The sequence below is a fragment of the Furipterus horrens genome, unplaced genomic scaffold (assembly GCF_987537825.1).
Source record: "Furipterus horrens unplaced genomic scaffold, mFurHor1.1.pri manual_scaffold_13, whole genome shotgun sequence".
NCBI lineage: Eukaryota > Metazoa > Chordata > Mammalia > Chiroptera > Furipteridae > Furipterus > Furipterus horrens.
In genome coordinates, this window is record NW_028327183.1 from 54,310,132 (window position 1) to 54,326,408 (window position 16,277).

Here is a 16,277-nt window from a genome sequence, read left to right on the forward strand (position 1 = left end):
TCAGTTGGTTGGAGCGTCATCTGGATACACCAGGGTTGTGGGTTTGATCCTCAGGGCACATACAAGAAGCCAGCAATAAATTCATGAGTGAGTGATTGGAGCAGCAGATCAATGTGTCTCTCTCTCTCTCTTCCCCTCTGTATCTCTAAAGTCAATTAAAAAAACAGAGTATGCAAAAAATATATAGCTTTAGAGGTTAGTTCAGGAATGGAATTGGGGTTTGTGGCCCTTTCTGGGTACAAACTCAAAATCATGTCCCTAGTATTTCTCTAACTTTAATTTACACGTGAGTCACTGGGGGACCTTATTAAAATAAAGATTCCTGCCCTGGGCACTGTGGTTCAGTTGGTTGGTAACTGAAGGGTCGCTGGCTCCATTCCGGGTCAGGGCAGAGGCCCAAGTTGCGGGCTCACTCCCCAGTTGGGGCGCGTGCAGGAGGCAGCCGATCAGAGTTTCTCTCTTGCATGGGTGTCTCTCTCTCTCTCTCTCATTCTCTTCCCCTCTCTCTCAGATGAGAATAAAATAAACCTTTAAAGAAAATTCTGATTTATTGGGTCTGAGAGCCAGCATTTCAAATAAACTCCCAGTTGCTGCTGAATCCGCTGGTCCAAGTTCGCAGTTACAGCAAGCTGGGCCTCTACAGAGAACAAACCTTTGTGAACTACCTTCAGCAAGTCTTAGTGTAGTAGAGAGAAAGTACAAAGAAAGAAAGAAAAGGCATTTGAAAGAAAACTGATGGGATAATTGGATTTTCCAAAGCCACAGAGTTGAGAGTTTTGCTTTCATTTATTTAGTTAATTTTTATTGATTGATTGCAGAGAGAGAGGAGAGGAGAGAGGGAGAGAAACGTTGATGTGTTGTTCCACTTATTCATGCATCATTGGTTGCCTCCTGTATGTGCCCTGACCAGGGATTGAACGTGCAGCCCTGGTGTATCCGAGAGCACCATTTTAACTACTTTATTTTATTTTTACTTAAAAAAATTATTATTATTATTTTATCCTCACCCAAGCACATCTTTCATTGCTTTTTAGAGAGACAGGAAGGGAGGGGTGGCAAGAAAGAGAGAGAGAGATCAATGCAAGAGAAACATCGGCCTCCATATGCTCTGACCGGAGTTCGAACTCGCAACCTTTCGGTCCATAGGATGATGCTCCAACCAACTGAGCCACACCTGCCAGGACCGCTTTAAGTATTTTAAACTGTACCATTCAGAGGCATTAAATATATTGGCGATGGAGTACAATGATCACCACTATCCACTTCTAGAACTTTTTCATCACCCCAAAGGAGACCCCACTCCCATGAAGAAAGTCACACCCTGTTCCCCCCTCCCCCAGCCCCTGGTAACCACCAATCTACTTTCTCTGTGAACTTGTCTATTCTGGATATTTCACAGGAGTGAAGTCATACAGTACGTGACCTCCTGCGACTGGCTTATGTGACTTAGTGTGATGTCCTCAGGTTCATCCATGTGGGAGCCTGTGTCAGACTCTCCTTCCTTTTCATGACTGCATAATATTCCATTGTCTGGCCTGGCACAATTTTGAGCAGGGAAGGGATGGAGTCAGATCTACATTAAGGAAGCACCTTCAGGATGAACCAGGGGAGGAAGCCCGTGGGCTGGGAGAGAACTGGGAGGGGGCTGGACCGTGGGCTCAGAGGCCTCGGCAGGGCAGTGACATGTCTGAGGGGTCTGGGGGTGAGCAGCAGAGGAAGAAAGTGCTGGTAGCCTGGATGCCCTATGGGTTAGATCTGAGCTTCCCCAAGTGACTCACTAGCTGACCTTCCAAAGCTCGGGCACAGGAGGGAAAGACAGGTTTCTAGGAATTCAAGTGGGGGGAAGCTGAGTCAGTAACGACCTAGTTCCTACATCCCCTTTCAAGAAAGCCCTTCTTTCGGATGGGAAGAAAGAGAATTGACAATTTGGGGGACTTCTATAGCGCATCAGTATTTCTGGAAATACAGGAATAAATCTATTACAGCCCCTAACTTCAAGGACCAAGTCTAAAGATAATTCTCTATGACAGAACAATCCAGAAACACAGAAAATGCTTCCTGAGACATTTTTCTCACCAATAAAATGTGAATATCTGATTAGAAAAATACCATACCTTAATTTTAACATATTTTAGTGTCGATAACTGGAAAGAAATATAAGGGATTTGAATTAAAAAATTTACATATTTATTTATTTATTTATGAATCCTCACCAAAAGGCATGCTCATTGATTTTACAGAGAGAAGCGGGGTTGGGGGAGAAACATTGTACTAGGTATGTGCTCTGACTGGGAATCAAACCTATGAACTTCCAGTTCACAGGCCAGCGCTCAATCCACTGAGGCACACCAGCCAGGGCTCTAATTTTATTTTTCAATTACAGTTCACATTCAGTATTATTTTGTATTAGTTTCCGGTGCACTGCATAGTGGTTAGACAACCATGGACTGTGCAAAGGGATCCCCCCTGATAGTCCCAATCCCCACCATGCACCACACACAGTTATTACGATATAATTGATTATGTTCCCTATGCTGTCCTGTACACTCTCATGACTGTTTTGTAACTGCCAGTCTGTGCTTCTAGTCCTGTCACCTTTTTCACTGAGTCCCCCAACCCCTTCATATCTGGCAACCAAAGATGTTCTTCACAAAAATGATGTCTTGTTTTGCTTCTGCAAGAGGCAGAATATTAGCGAAAGCTTTTAGCGTTGAAAGAGACATAAACCCCAGCTCAACCTAGAGAATCTAGGGGTTAGTGTAAAATAGTGTAGCACTGTCTTTTCAGATGGTTGGAAAATAGTTTGGTGGTTCCTGAAAAGTTAAGCATAGAGTTATCATATGACCCCAAATTTCCATTCCTAGTACATACCCTAAAGGAAAAACAGGTGTTCATACAAAACTTGTAGTCCTGGCCACGTAGCTCAGTTGGTTAGAACATTGCCCCCATAAGCCAAGGCTGTGGGTTCAGTCCCGGTTGCGGCACATGCAAGAATCAACTAATGGCCCTGGCTGGTGTGGCTCAATGGACTGAGCACTGGCCTATGAATTGAAAGGTCACGGGTTTGATTCCTGGTCAGGGCACGTGCCTTGATTGTAGGCCAGGCCCTTGGTTGGGGGCAAGCAAGAGGCAGCTGATTAATGTTGTTTCTTTCCCTCTCTTTCTCCCTCCCTTCCCCACTTTCTAGAAATAAATTAATAAAAATCTTTAAAAAATAGTAGGAAAGTTATAAGTGAAAAAGGAAAGTCCAGGGATTGTCCTTGCTCCAGGCACAGCTGACATAGCTGAAGAGTCTGGGCCATCAAGAATCTCTCTCTTGTGTGACCTTGTAGTGCAGTTGAAAAAGAATGAAGTTTATTTCCAAACTCAATCTGTCTGGCTTCAAGTTCAAGCTATTACGCCTTTTTTTAACCCACCAGGAGACTCTTCCAACCTGAAAGAGGGGCAAACTGAGGCCCAGAGAAGTAAAGTCACCCGCACACCATCGTAGAGCCCCCCAAAGCTGTCAAAGACAGCTGGCCGCTGCTCCCACTGCCCAGGGGCCCCACTGTCCCAAAGCCACAGTCATCCCTTCACTGGGGCCTGCACACAGGGATTGTGAAACTTCCTGCCTTGCTGTGTGCTCACTGTCTCTGACCTCAGCCTGGAGGAAGCTTGCAGACCAGCTGGCCCCTCCCCCGTTGGGGCATGGGGTGCAGGGACAGTCAGATCAATCCCAGCCCACCACTTCTGCCCTGAAGACTCAGCTACTTGCTGGTGATATTAAAACTTCACATGCCCTGGCCAGGTAGCTCAGTTGGTTAGAGAGTTGTCCCTGATACACCAGGATTGTGAGTTCAATTCCCAGTCAGGGCACATACAAGAATCAACCGTCGGCAGCCGTCCGTCTCGAGAGACGATGGTGTAGCTTCTCAAGAGTCTATCTGCACCACCGAGAATGGCTATGCAGTCAGACTCGGGAGTGACACGGTATCTGTCTCCTCCCGTGTTGAATCGACATCTTGCGATGACGCTGAAGCTACAGAGCCTGGGCAGGGTAATATGGAGGGTCTGCTGTTGCCCATGCAGCAGACCCCCCCCTCTCTTCGCAGCTGAAGGGTCCAAGGGAAAGACGGAGTCAATACAGCTTGGCTTCAGGTGCGCCGCAGGAGTTGCCGGTGTTGACTACAACGTCAAACCGCCTTAGGGACTCCGGCTCCGGATTTTCTGTCGGGGTTTACTCCCTTAGCCTTTCCCCTGAAGAGGTATGCCGCAAGGCAGCGGAGGTTTTTTGGAGTCAGAGTTTTCCTTCCAACCAATGAATGCATAAATAAGTAGAACAACAAATTGATGTTTCTCTCTCTCTTTCCCCTTCTCCCTCTTGCTCTCTCAAAAAAAAATCAATAAAGTATTTTTATTTTTTTAAAGATTTTATTTATTTTTAGAGGGAGGAGAAAGGAGAAAGAAAGAGAGGAAGAGAAACATTAATCTGTTGCCTCTCACACACCCCGAACTGGGCACCTGGCTCACAATCCAGGCATGTGGCCTGACTGGGAATCTTAACCAGCATCCTTTTGGTTCACAGGCCAGCGCTCAACCCACTGAGCCACACCAACCAGGGCCAAGAGAGTATTTTTTAAAAGAATTAATCAATGAGTGGAACAACAAATGCATGTTTCTCTCTCTCATTTCTTTTCTTTTTCTAAAATCAATAAGTAAAAATAAAAAATCCCACATGTGCCCACAACCTACGTATATGCCCTGATGGGGAATAGAACCCACAACATTTTGGTGTACAGGACGATGCCCCAACCAACTAAGCCACACTGAGCAGGGCAGCCAGCAATGCCTTTGACCAATATAAGAACCTGTATCTGGAAGGCAGCATCTCCTCTGGCTACCGCTGGGGTCTGGATCCTGGCTTTGCTGGAGTGACCCTCATGGAGGAGACTGGGACTGAAGCAAAGATCACTGTCTGCTGGGATTGCACCCAAGGGGTGCACATGCCAGAGACCCCCATGGTCGCCCCGCACATTTCAAACTCACCTCCACGGTGCTGCTGTGGGGGTTCAAGGCTAATTACCTCAAGATGTGCCTCTCTGGTATGTGGTACATGGCATGTAGATTATTTTGAGCTATGGGCTCAAGAGAAACTTCTGTCCCTCCCTTGGCTACCTTGAAGAACTTGAATTAGGGGCCTTGCCCACAAGGAGAGATTATCAAAGTTAATATTTCCCCTTATCTATAGGGCAGGACCAACTTTTACTCACTAAGCATCTGCCCTTCTTATCACCCTGCAAGGACCCGTTAGAGCCCCTAAGGCACCTTCTCTGTCCCCGGCTCAGGTTGTCTTATACACCCTGGTTCCCTTTCTGTCCCTGAACCGCTCCTGCCTGTGGGGTCTCCGAGTCTCTCATGTATGTGGGATTCTTGTACATACATACGTATTAAATTTAGTTGTTTTCCCTTGCTCACCTGTCTCCTATCTATTTGATTATTAGATGAACCAGGTGAACCTTGAGGGTGCAGAGAAGTTTGCTCCCCCCTCACACTGCAAGCCCACAGATCTGGCTCCCACACAGCTGGTGTCACTCGACCTCCTGGCTGAGGTCATGGAACATCCAATTGGAGGCATGCTGAGCGAGTCTAACCCCCAGGCCACACACCTGAAACAAATACAAAATAATAGCAAATGTGAAGTGTAATGGAAAAATAAAATTTAAATTTCTTTTTTTAAAGAAAAATATTTTATTTGTTAATTTTTTTAGAGAGGGGGAAGGGAGGGAGAGAGGGAGGGAGAAACATCAGTGTGTGAGACCAACAATCAGTCACCTCTCGCACACCCCCAGCTGGGACCTGGCCTGAAACCCAAGTATGTGCCCTGACCGGGAATTGAACCAGCGACCTTCGGCTCACAGTCCCGCACTCAGTCCACTGAAGCACACCAGCCAGGGCTAAAGTTCTTTTGAAAAGAAGAAAAAGCTACAGGGATTTTTCCTGGAACCATTAAGAATGAGATGCATGTAAGGTATATAAATGTCTAATTGCTGTGCTGTACACCTAAAACTAATTTATGCCAATGGTTACTGGAAAATAAATTTGATAAAAGAAGTACTGTCAACGAGAGCTACTTTGGAAAAACGAAGGTCATTGGCAATGGGCTGAGGCCGGTGCAGACTTTTCAGACAAATCAAAACATGAAGCTCTTAAGAAGAGGACCTGGTTCTGTTGACCTGCAGGCTTGACTTGTTAGACTCCTTTCTAAGGAAGCTCATTTTCTTTTTAAAAAACTGTTAAATAAAATTTATTGATTTGAGCTCTGGCGGGTGTGGCTCAGTGGACTGAGTGCCAACCTGTGAACTGAAAGGTGGCCTGTTCTATTCCCAGTCAGGGCACAGGCCTGGGTTGCGGGCCTGTGAGAGGCAACCACACAGTGATGTTTCTCTTTCTCTCTTTCTCCCTCCCTTCCTCTCCCTCTAAAAATAAATAAATAAAATATTTTTTTAAAAGAAAACATTGTTTTAAAAAATCTATTGAGTTGAGAGAGAGAGAGAGACATTGATTTGTTCCACTCATTTATGCACCATTGGTTGCTTCTTGTAGGTGCCCTGACTGGGATCAAATCAGCAACCTTGGCGTATTGGGGAGATGCTGTAACCAACTCCAACTGGGCTACCTGGCCGGGGCCGAAAGCTCAGTTTCTGCTCCCTTCCCCCACTCCTTCCCCACAGACCCACAGGCAGCAGAGCAGATTGCATCATGACCACAAAGCGCCATCTCTCCTTGAGAATAGAGCCCCATAAACACCCTCCACCTCTGCCCCCTGCTTCCTGCCAAGTCTTGCTGTCAAAACTATGTTTCCATAGAGACTGTGTGTTTTCTGATTGCTCCACAGCCTCCTCTCCCCCACTCCTTCATAGGCATAAAACACGCTGTCTGCCCCCCCTTCCCTGCCATCATTTTGTTTCATTGGTGTCAAAAATGTAAAACAAAACAAAACAAAGTTATGAAGCAACCGATGTGTGTCATATAGACACAAAACTGGAAATCTGATTCCACGTGTGTGGGAGTTGCTTGGGGTTGGGCGGGGTGATGGGGACAGGGGACAGCTCTGGGAGACAGGAGGATGGTCCTCAACATTGTCCTGTGAGCCCCAGGAGGCCACATTGTAAGGATGTGAGGGGAGGGGGCTGCTGACCGTCTGCTCTTCTGGCCAGGAGCTTATCTGTCAGTTTCTGGAATGCAAAAGTTGATTTTTGCTTAATATTTTAAAAGATTTTATTTACTTATATTTAGAGAGAGGGGAAGGAAGGAAGAAAGAGAAAGAGAAACATCAATGTGTGGTTGCCTCTTGTGCGCCCCCAGCTGGGGACCTGGCTGGCAACTCAGGCCTGTGCCCTGACTGGGAACCGAACCAACCACCCTTTAGTTCACAGGTCAGGGCTCAATCCCCTGAACCACAGCAGCCAGGGCTGTTTTATTTTTAAACTTTTTGTAAAGCTTAAAAAAAAAAAAATCTACATCTTAAAAACAAAAAGAACAAAAAATAAATAAACAAACAAAAAATAAAACCCTGAGATGCATTTAAAAGAAAAAAAAGCGTCGCGACGTCTTATCCAAAATGTTCCTGCTTCAGGCTTCCAGTAGGAAGTGTCCTCAGTTTATTAGAAGAGCTCTCTCATGCAGCTGGTTTTAGGAACAATTTTACTGGTTGAAGTTAGTCTACAAGCGTCGGGCCCAGCGCAGGCTGCACTGCTCGCCACCTGCGGCCCCCCATGTGAATGCACTCAGGGAGTTATAGACCTCACCTGGGCAGGTGGGCGTCCTTGGTTCCACATTGCGCAAATGGAGGGTTAAGTTGCATAGTCAACTGGTAATTGAAAATCAATTTTCCCTGAAGACGCATGGCCCGGCAGTCAATTAGGGCAAGAGAAAATTGTTTTTTAATTGGAGTTCTCGTGGGTGAGGGTAATCGAATCTGAAATTATTTTCCTGTGGGTTTTGAAGGCTGACCTCCTGACCTCCGGCGCCGAGCCCAGGCCGCACCTGTGCCTGCAGAGGGCCCGCGCCGCCAGCAGAGGGCGCTCCGACACAGCAAGAGGAAACACCGCCAGGAGGACCCGAAACGCGGAGAGCCCCGCCTCGTCACGGCCAGACCGACTTCCCCACTGAGTGAAATTGAGGAAGTGAGACGGAATAAAAATAACCTCAATGAGCCACGGTGTTAGTTGCCAACCAACCAGCTAAATAGCAAAGTTCAGATAACGTAATAAAACTCTAGGAAATTCAAAAGATGCCATTGTTCTCTTAGGGGAAAAAAAAAAAAAAAAGAAACCCTCGCTGATTACACCCTGGTGATACCAGCACGAGGCAAAGCCAGTTCTCAAGGTCAGGTGCCGGCCATGAACCTGACTAGGGGCGCACGTGTGACGATCCCGCACAGCGACTCCACACTTTCAATGGGCAAACCGTTTGTAGGGGTGATTCTGGTTCAGCGCTATGGTAACAAAAATTGTCACCGTTATAAAGCAAGTTGGACTCTTTTTTTTTTTCCCCCGTGGAGGATCTTGCCTTCAACTTGTAAAGCAAAGATCCTCTGTGAAGTGCCATCAAGCAAAACAATCAAATGAGGTACACCTGTATTTCAAGCAATTAACTTTTTTTAAAAAATTGATTTTAGAGAGGGAGCAAAGGGCGGGGAGAGAGAGAGAAAAAAAAACATCAATTTGTTGTTCCACTTATTTATGCATTCATTGATTGATTCTTATATATGCCCTGACTGTACCTTTTTTTCTTTTTAACAAGAGAAAACGCAATTTTAATACGTGAGCACGGGAAATTCACATAAGCATGAACATGCCAAAGCCAGGCAAGGCTGGGCATTTGTGTCACTGTGGACAAAGGAGAAAGGGGGAGTGGCAGTGATGGGCTTTCCAGGGAACTCGGTCATTTCCAGGGGGTTGAGGAAAAGCAGGTACATTTTTGCTAGGCATCAAGCAATTAACTTTTTGTTTTTGTTTTTTGTTTAGAAGGAAGGACGGAAGGCAGGAGCGAGGGAAAGAAGAAAGGTGTGGGGGGCCAGCAAATGAAGAGAGGAAGAAACTGCCGGCTGGGGAGTGTCCCTTCTGTCTACCAGGTGGTGACCTTGTCAAATCATGAGTGATGCCACCTTAAAGCTAATCACCCAGGAGTTAGGGGCAGAGAAAGGAATTGGTTTAGTCTCCTTGCGTGGTTTTCCTCAGGTGCAGACAATCCCACGTGGAATCCGGTAGGAAGAAAGTGGCCGCACTCTAACCTGGTAAACGCCATAGGGAAGCAACATCGAGTGAGCGGAGACTCTGGGTCCTTTCTGTTCTGCTCAACGTGACGTCCCTCGGACCTAAAAGAGCGGCCAACAAACTGTAGATGTGCGAACAATGTTTGGCAAACAAATGTGCCATGTTAACTTAAAACAGAATTCCTTTCACCCAAATGGGGATCATCCAATAGCAAAGAAGTCCTGTCTAGCACAGAGTGGAAAACAAGTTCTCTGGTGCTAAACAGTTGTGAAGGTAGTGGGCGTTCTTGTCTTGTTCCTGATTTAAATTTAGCTTCTGCTGCTATTCTTATTACAGCCTCTAATATCTACTCACTGAGATCCTGAATTTAGGGCTAAGATATCTATTTACATTTATCTATTTAGCATCTACCTATCTATGTCTATTTCTCTCCATCTATTACTTATCTACCTCTCATCTGTACATATCTACCTATTAGCTAGCATCTATTTATCTATTGCTTATCTGCCTTTTGGCTAAAATCAAGTGTCTATTTATCTATCAACCTATCTACCTAATATTGTAAAGAAAGATCATTTCCTGCTTATTATAATTTTGTTTAACATTAATAGACATTTTGTCAAATGCTCCTTTGACATACCTGGGGATGATCATAGGATTTGTTTCCTACTTAACTCTGTTAAGATCATAAATTTTATCAATGATTTCCTTATTTTAGCCATCTTGGCATTCCTAGAATAAACCTCAGTTGGTCAAGGTGTATTTTTGATGATGATGATGATGATGATGCTACCGAGTATCATAGAGTTGTGAAACTTCTCTCTCCTGAAACGTAGTACTGTGGTCAAAATATTTGATGCTAGTCTGATTTCATTTTGCTTCTAAACAACTTGGTCTATTGCTTGGATATGTAGATAATTATTTTCCTCTTAAAAAAAAAGAACGTGTCACCCTGGCTGGTGTGGCTCAGTGGATTGAGAGCCAGCTGGTGAACCAAAGGGTCACTGGTTCGATTCCCAGTCAGGGCACATAGCTGGGTTGTGGGCCAGGTTCCCAGTTGGGGGTGTGCAAGAGGCAATCACACATTGATGTTTCTCTCCCTCCCTTCCCTTCTCTCTAAAAATAAATAAATATTTTTTTAAAAAAGAACTTGTCATGTTCAAGAGAAACATCAATTTGTTGTTTCACTTATTTATGCATTCAATGGGGATCAAACCTGCAACCTTGGTGTATCAGGAGGATGCTCCCAGGTGCTGCTTTATTTTCCTTCATGGAATATGTCACTCTCTGAGGTCATGTGATATGTCTGTGCAAACCTGCGGTTAATCACCCGCCTCCCCTTGTAGGAGGGGAATATCATGAGGATGGGCACTTGGTTTTCTTCATGGATTTATGTGACCTGCTCACAGCAGGGCACAGTGTTCTCTCTAAATATTTGCTGAATGAAGAACTTGCCCCAGTCATGGCGCTTACCCCTGTGTCCCCTGCCACCACCTCCAAAGACCATCAGCATCTTCCCAAGGACCCCTTCTGCTCTGGCCTCCCGACTCCACTTTCATTCGCCACATTGCTGTCGTTTCTCTGCAGAGCAAGATTCTTGTGAACACACAAGCCTGTCCTGGCAGGTGTGGCTCAGTGGACTGAGTGCTGGCCTGCGAATCGAGAGGCCCCTGGTTCAATTCTGGGTCAGTGCACATGCCTGGGTTGCAGGCCAGGTGGAAGTAGCTCTCACACATTGATGGTTTCTTATTTCCCTTTTTCTCCCTCCCTTTCCCTCTCGCTAACAAAGAAATAAATAAAATCTAAACAATAAAAAATGAACACACAATCAGATTACATCATTGCCATTTTTAAAAGCCTCTAATTGCTTTCCCTTCCACTCTCGACAAAAGCCGGACGGAGTCTTCATCATATCCTCAGGGGCCTTCCTTGACCAGCTGCTGTGCATCTCAGCTGCCCCGCCTCCCCCCTCAGGTCGGTCATCTCTCCGAGATCCACCACGTTAGCCCTGGGCTCTTTCCCACGGCTCTTTCCCACAGCTTAGATTGTGTCCCTTGGAGACAAATCCTCACCCGTTGATTTTACTTATTTATTTTTAGAGAGAGACGAAGCGAGGGAAAAAGAGAGGGAGAGAAACATTGATGTGTGCGAGAGATACATCGATTGGTTGTCTCTCACACCCCCAACTGGGGACCTGGCCTGCAACTCAGGCCTGTGCCCTGACTGGGAATCGAACCAGTGACCCTCTGGTTCAAAGATTGGTGCTCAATCCACTGAGCCACACCAGCCAGGGAAAGAAACCCACAACCTTTTGGTGCATGGAAAGACACTCCAACTGAGCCACCCAGCCTTGGTGCATCCTTCATATTTGAAAGCATCCTACTTATGCCTTTGTCTCTGTATTTATCTGTCCCTGGAACGTGCTCTGAGGGAGCATGTCTGTTTCATCCACTGTCATATCCCCTGTGCCTGTGACCATCCTACGAGGCCACTGAATAATTGCTGGAGGAAAGAATGAATCATTTTTGTCTTCCAAGGTCTAGAATAAATGCATCTCCCCTGCCAGAGCCTCCCCAGAGGGAGAGCTCAGCATGAAGGAGGCCTCAGAGGGCCCAGATTCACAGAAAAAACTGCTGAGTTTTCTTTCAAAAATACCCTGCCCCAGACTTTGTGACAGAGACGGTGGAGGGGGGGCGGGAGGGGGGAGCGAGATCACGAGGAGTGAGGGCCCCCAGGCCAGCCCTGTCTCTCACTCCCAGGCCTGAGTTTATCTAGGACATGAGAAGGGGTTCTGGAAACCATCGAGGACCCTTGTTCCCGGAGAGGGACTGGATGTGATGCCAGCCCTGGATCTGCTCTGTCTGCCGGGTGGACCCAGCTTGACTCACAGAACCTCCGTCCCAGTGATAGGAGCTGGGAGAGAGTCCAAGTCTGCAGGTCCTGGGTTCCAGTTCTGGCTTTGCTTTCGGCTACCTGTTGGGGGCTTGTCAACAACAGCTCTTCGTTTATCACTATCCTTGTCTTGCAGTTGAGGCTGCGTTCTCTGCAGGGACTGGCTCCCTCGGGTCTCTTTCCACACTCGGTGGCAGATACTCGTCTTCCTTTGAGTCTTAAGGCTCCCTGCTGACCCCATGGAATTATGTACCCAGACTTGGACTCAGTAACAATTTACGTGGTCACTTGCAAAATACAAAGTACTTTTGTACAAAAGACAAAATGGTGGACATAGAAGAAAAAAGAGGACAAACAGGTACAAATTTCAGTTATAAAGTAAGTCATGGGGACATGACGTACAGCGTGATGACCATAGTTAATACTGTGTTGTATATCTGAAATGTAATAAGAGTATAACTCAAAAGTTCTCATCCCAAGGAAAAAAAAATTATAACAATGTTTGGTAATGGGTGTTGTGATCATTTTGCATTATATAAATATGTCAAATTATTAGGTTGTGCATCTGAAACTAATATAATGTTATGTCAATTATCTCTCAATAAAAAAAAAGAAAATATTGCAACAGCATGGATGGACCTTAGGGACGTTATACTCAGTGAGATGAGCCAGACAGAGAAGGATAACACTATAGGAACTGCCTTATAGTGGAAATTAAAAAGCCCAACTCATAAAAGCAGAGTAAAATGCTGCTTACCAGGGCAAGGGGAATAGGTAGATGATATTTATTTAAAGGTACAAATTTGCGACTGGTAGATACATAAGTCCTGGAGATCGGATGCAAAACATAGTGATAATAGCCAACGCTACTGTGTGATAAACTTCAAAACTGCTAAGAGACTAGATCTTCATTGCTTCCTCCACAGAAAAAGAAGATGGCAACTATGTTGCAATCACTTTGCAATTAGAGAAATGTATCAACTCAACAGTATACTCTAGTGGTAACCATACGGCAACATATAAATGCATCAATCAACACCTTATGCACCTTCAGCTTATACGATGTTATATGTCAATCGTACCTCAAAAAAATTTTTTTCTAAGTCTGATAAGTCCCCCCCACATCCTATTTTTCCAGTGTCTTAATCTATCTTCCCTCTTACTGTGTTCTTTAAAAAAAATTTTTAATTTATTTTTGAGAGAGAGAGAGAGAGAGAGAGAGAGAGAGATGGATTTGTTGTTCCAAGTTACTGATGCATTGATTGGATGCTTCTTGTATGTGCCCTGATTGGGGATTGAACCAGCAACCTTGGCATACAGGTCAGCACTCTAACCACCAACTGAGCAATCTAGGCAGGACCCCCTTACCATGTTCTTGTATTTTCCCTCCCAGAACTTCACTGCATATACAAGAGCGCATTTAATGGTTAGCAAGTAACAAGATGTCACAATTTTCCCTGCCTGGTGTGGCTCAGTGGATTGAGCACCGGCCTGCGAATTGAAGGATCGCAGGCTCAATTCCCAATCAGGGCATCTGCCTGGGTTTTGGGCCAGGTACTCCTCTGTTGGGGGCATGTGAGAGGCAGCTGATCGATGTTTCTGTGTATGTTTTTGAAATTTACATAGTCTCACCCACGTCTCTGTCTTTGTGACAATGCCCCATTATTGCCCCCATTTTCCACCACAGCTTCTCTGTCACTCTGGGTTCCCCCACGTGAGCCTTCCTGCTCCCTCAGGGCATTTGTGCTTTCTCTGGAATGTTCTACCTTCCTTAGTCTCTTTGGGTGGGGGTTTCTCCCATCCTTCAGCTCTCAGCTCAACAGTCACTCCAGCAAAATGCCCTTCTCTGATCAATGAGTCTACAGCAGACCCCCAACAGCCTCCACATCCCTTTCTTCTGTTATTGTATATCTGGCTACGCAAAAACAGCTTTTGTGTGAATGTGCCCTTGACTATCACTGCTCGCTTGAATGTGTGCACAGAGTAGCAATGGTTTTTTTTTGTTGTTGTTGTTTTTTTTTAATTTATTGATTGATTTTTAGAGAGAGAGATGAAGTAGTGCTGGAGAGAGAGACATGAATCTGTTTTTCCATTTACTGATGCATCCATTGATTGCTTCTTGTATGTGCCCTGACTGGGGATTGAAACTGCAACCTTGGCCTATCGGGATGATGTTCTAACTCTAACAGTGGAAAATTTTAATGGTGGGAAATTGTAACCCACGCCACCATTCTTTTGATGCCATTTCTGTAAGTGCTGACTCGGACCAGTATGCAGCTTACAGATAGAAAGCATGTTTGTGTAACAATCCTAGGAACTAACTTCAAAAGATACAGACCCAGCCTTCAGGCATCCCTGGTCTGGGAGACGTTCTGACCTTCGGCTGTGGAGCTAGGATGCCGTGAAGCCAGGATGACTAAACCAGGATGATGCGCACCTGCCCGTCACTTGCCTTATTGGAATGGTCTGTGCTCACCTGCACGTAGAGAACTTTTCAATCCCTCCCCTGATCTCTCTGTTCTGTTCCCTTCTCCCACCTGCACTAAGATGTGAAGATGGGCTTTGAGATGTGAGTCCCTCACCTTCCCAGGGAGATAGGCTTTGAGATATGAGTTCCTCACCTTCCCAGGGAGATGAGCTTTGAGATGTGACTCCCCCACCTTCCCAGGGAGATGGGCTTTGAGATATGAGTTCCTCACCTTCCCAGGGAGATGAGCTTTGAGATGTGACTCCCCCATCTTCCAGGTGGCTGGCATCTGAATAAACCACTTTCCTTTACATCAGCACCTGCCTCTCAAGTATTGGCTTTCACAGGAGCAGGCAGCCCCACCTGCATTCGGTTGCATAACCAACTGAGCTTCAGGCCAGGGTGAGCAGCAGTGGTCACGCGCGGGTCTCGTTCACTTGCTGTGTTTCCTTGCTCAGCACAGTGCGTGGCAGTAACTTTGAATGAATGAGGAAGAAAGAAATCGTTCCCTCTTCCATATCCAGGATGAATGCATTTTTACCTCTTTCAAGAATGAGCTCACGTGGATGCCCCCCAGCGCCAGCAGGGCCCAACTCTGCAGACCATCTTGAGCTATCTTTGTGAGTTTTCACGGAACTGCACCCTGGAACTACAGATTTAGAGAGCCCGCAAGTGGAGAGAGCCTCGGCCCAGCCCTGTTCCCTGAAATGAGGGACATTTATCAATGCCTTGTGCCAGGTCCCGGAGGGCACGCAGAGGCCAAGCAGGCCAGGTGGACTCTGGAACCTGTGAGGGGGCGATAATATTTGCTCCTCTAGTCTCCTCCCAGAAGCTCAATATAAAAAGGCATCTGTATTCATTTGTCCTCCCTGCCTGTCAGATTATAAATAGCTCCTTAAAATGCATGCGCAGTTATGTGTTTTGATCTGGCAACACGTTTACCATGGTAGAGGATTCAAAACACACACACACACACACACACAAAGTGAAGAGTGAAGAAGTGTGACACCCATAAATGTTTTCTAGTTGCCCAGTTCTTTTTCCTCTGGTCTGAATCCATTTCTATTGTTTGTTCTGATTTTTATTTATTGATTTGAGAGAGAGAGGAAAGGGGAGGGAGAGAAACATCCATTTGTTGTTCCACTTACTTATACACTCATTAGTTGCTTCTTGTATGTGCCTTGACCAGGAATTGAACCCTCAACCTTTGCATACAGGGATGACACTCAACCCAACTGAGCTACCCAGCCAAGGCTGAACCAATTTCTTTCATACCTTTCCAGAACTTTCCATTACATAGTTTATATAATATAGTACATATCACATTTTGAATAGTAATCAGCAGGTACTGACTTGGAGCCATTGTTCTAAGTATCTCAGATGCACTGAGTCATATAATCTGTAGCTAGGTATAATTTTAAACAAGTAACACATTAACGGGTTTAAACTTAAAATGAATACACATGCACAGAGAAGTTTTGTTTCCACAACGGTGCCCTCATTTTCTGCCCTCCCTTACAAGTCACCGCTTGTACGCGTTTCTCGTGTATCCTTGCAGTGTTTAAGCAAACACACAGAATAAAGTAGGCCTATGTTTTCTTACTTTTATATTTTCTCACAAAAAGCTTACATTCTCATACACTGTTCCGCACCTCACCTTT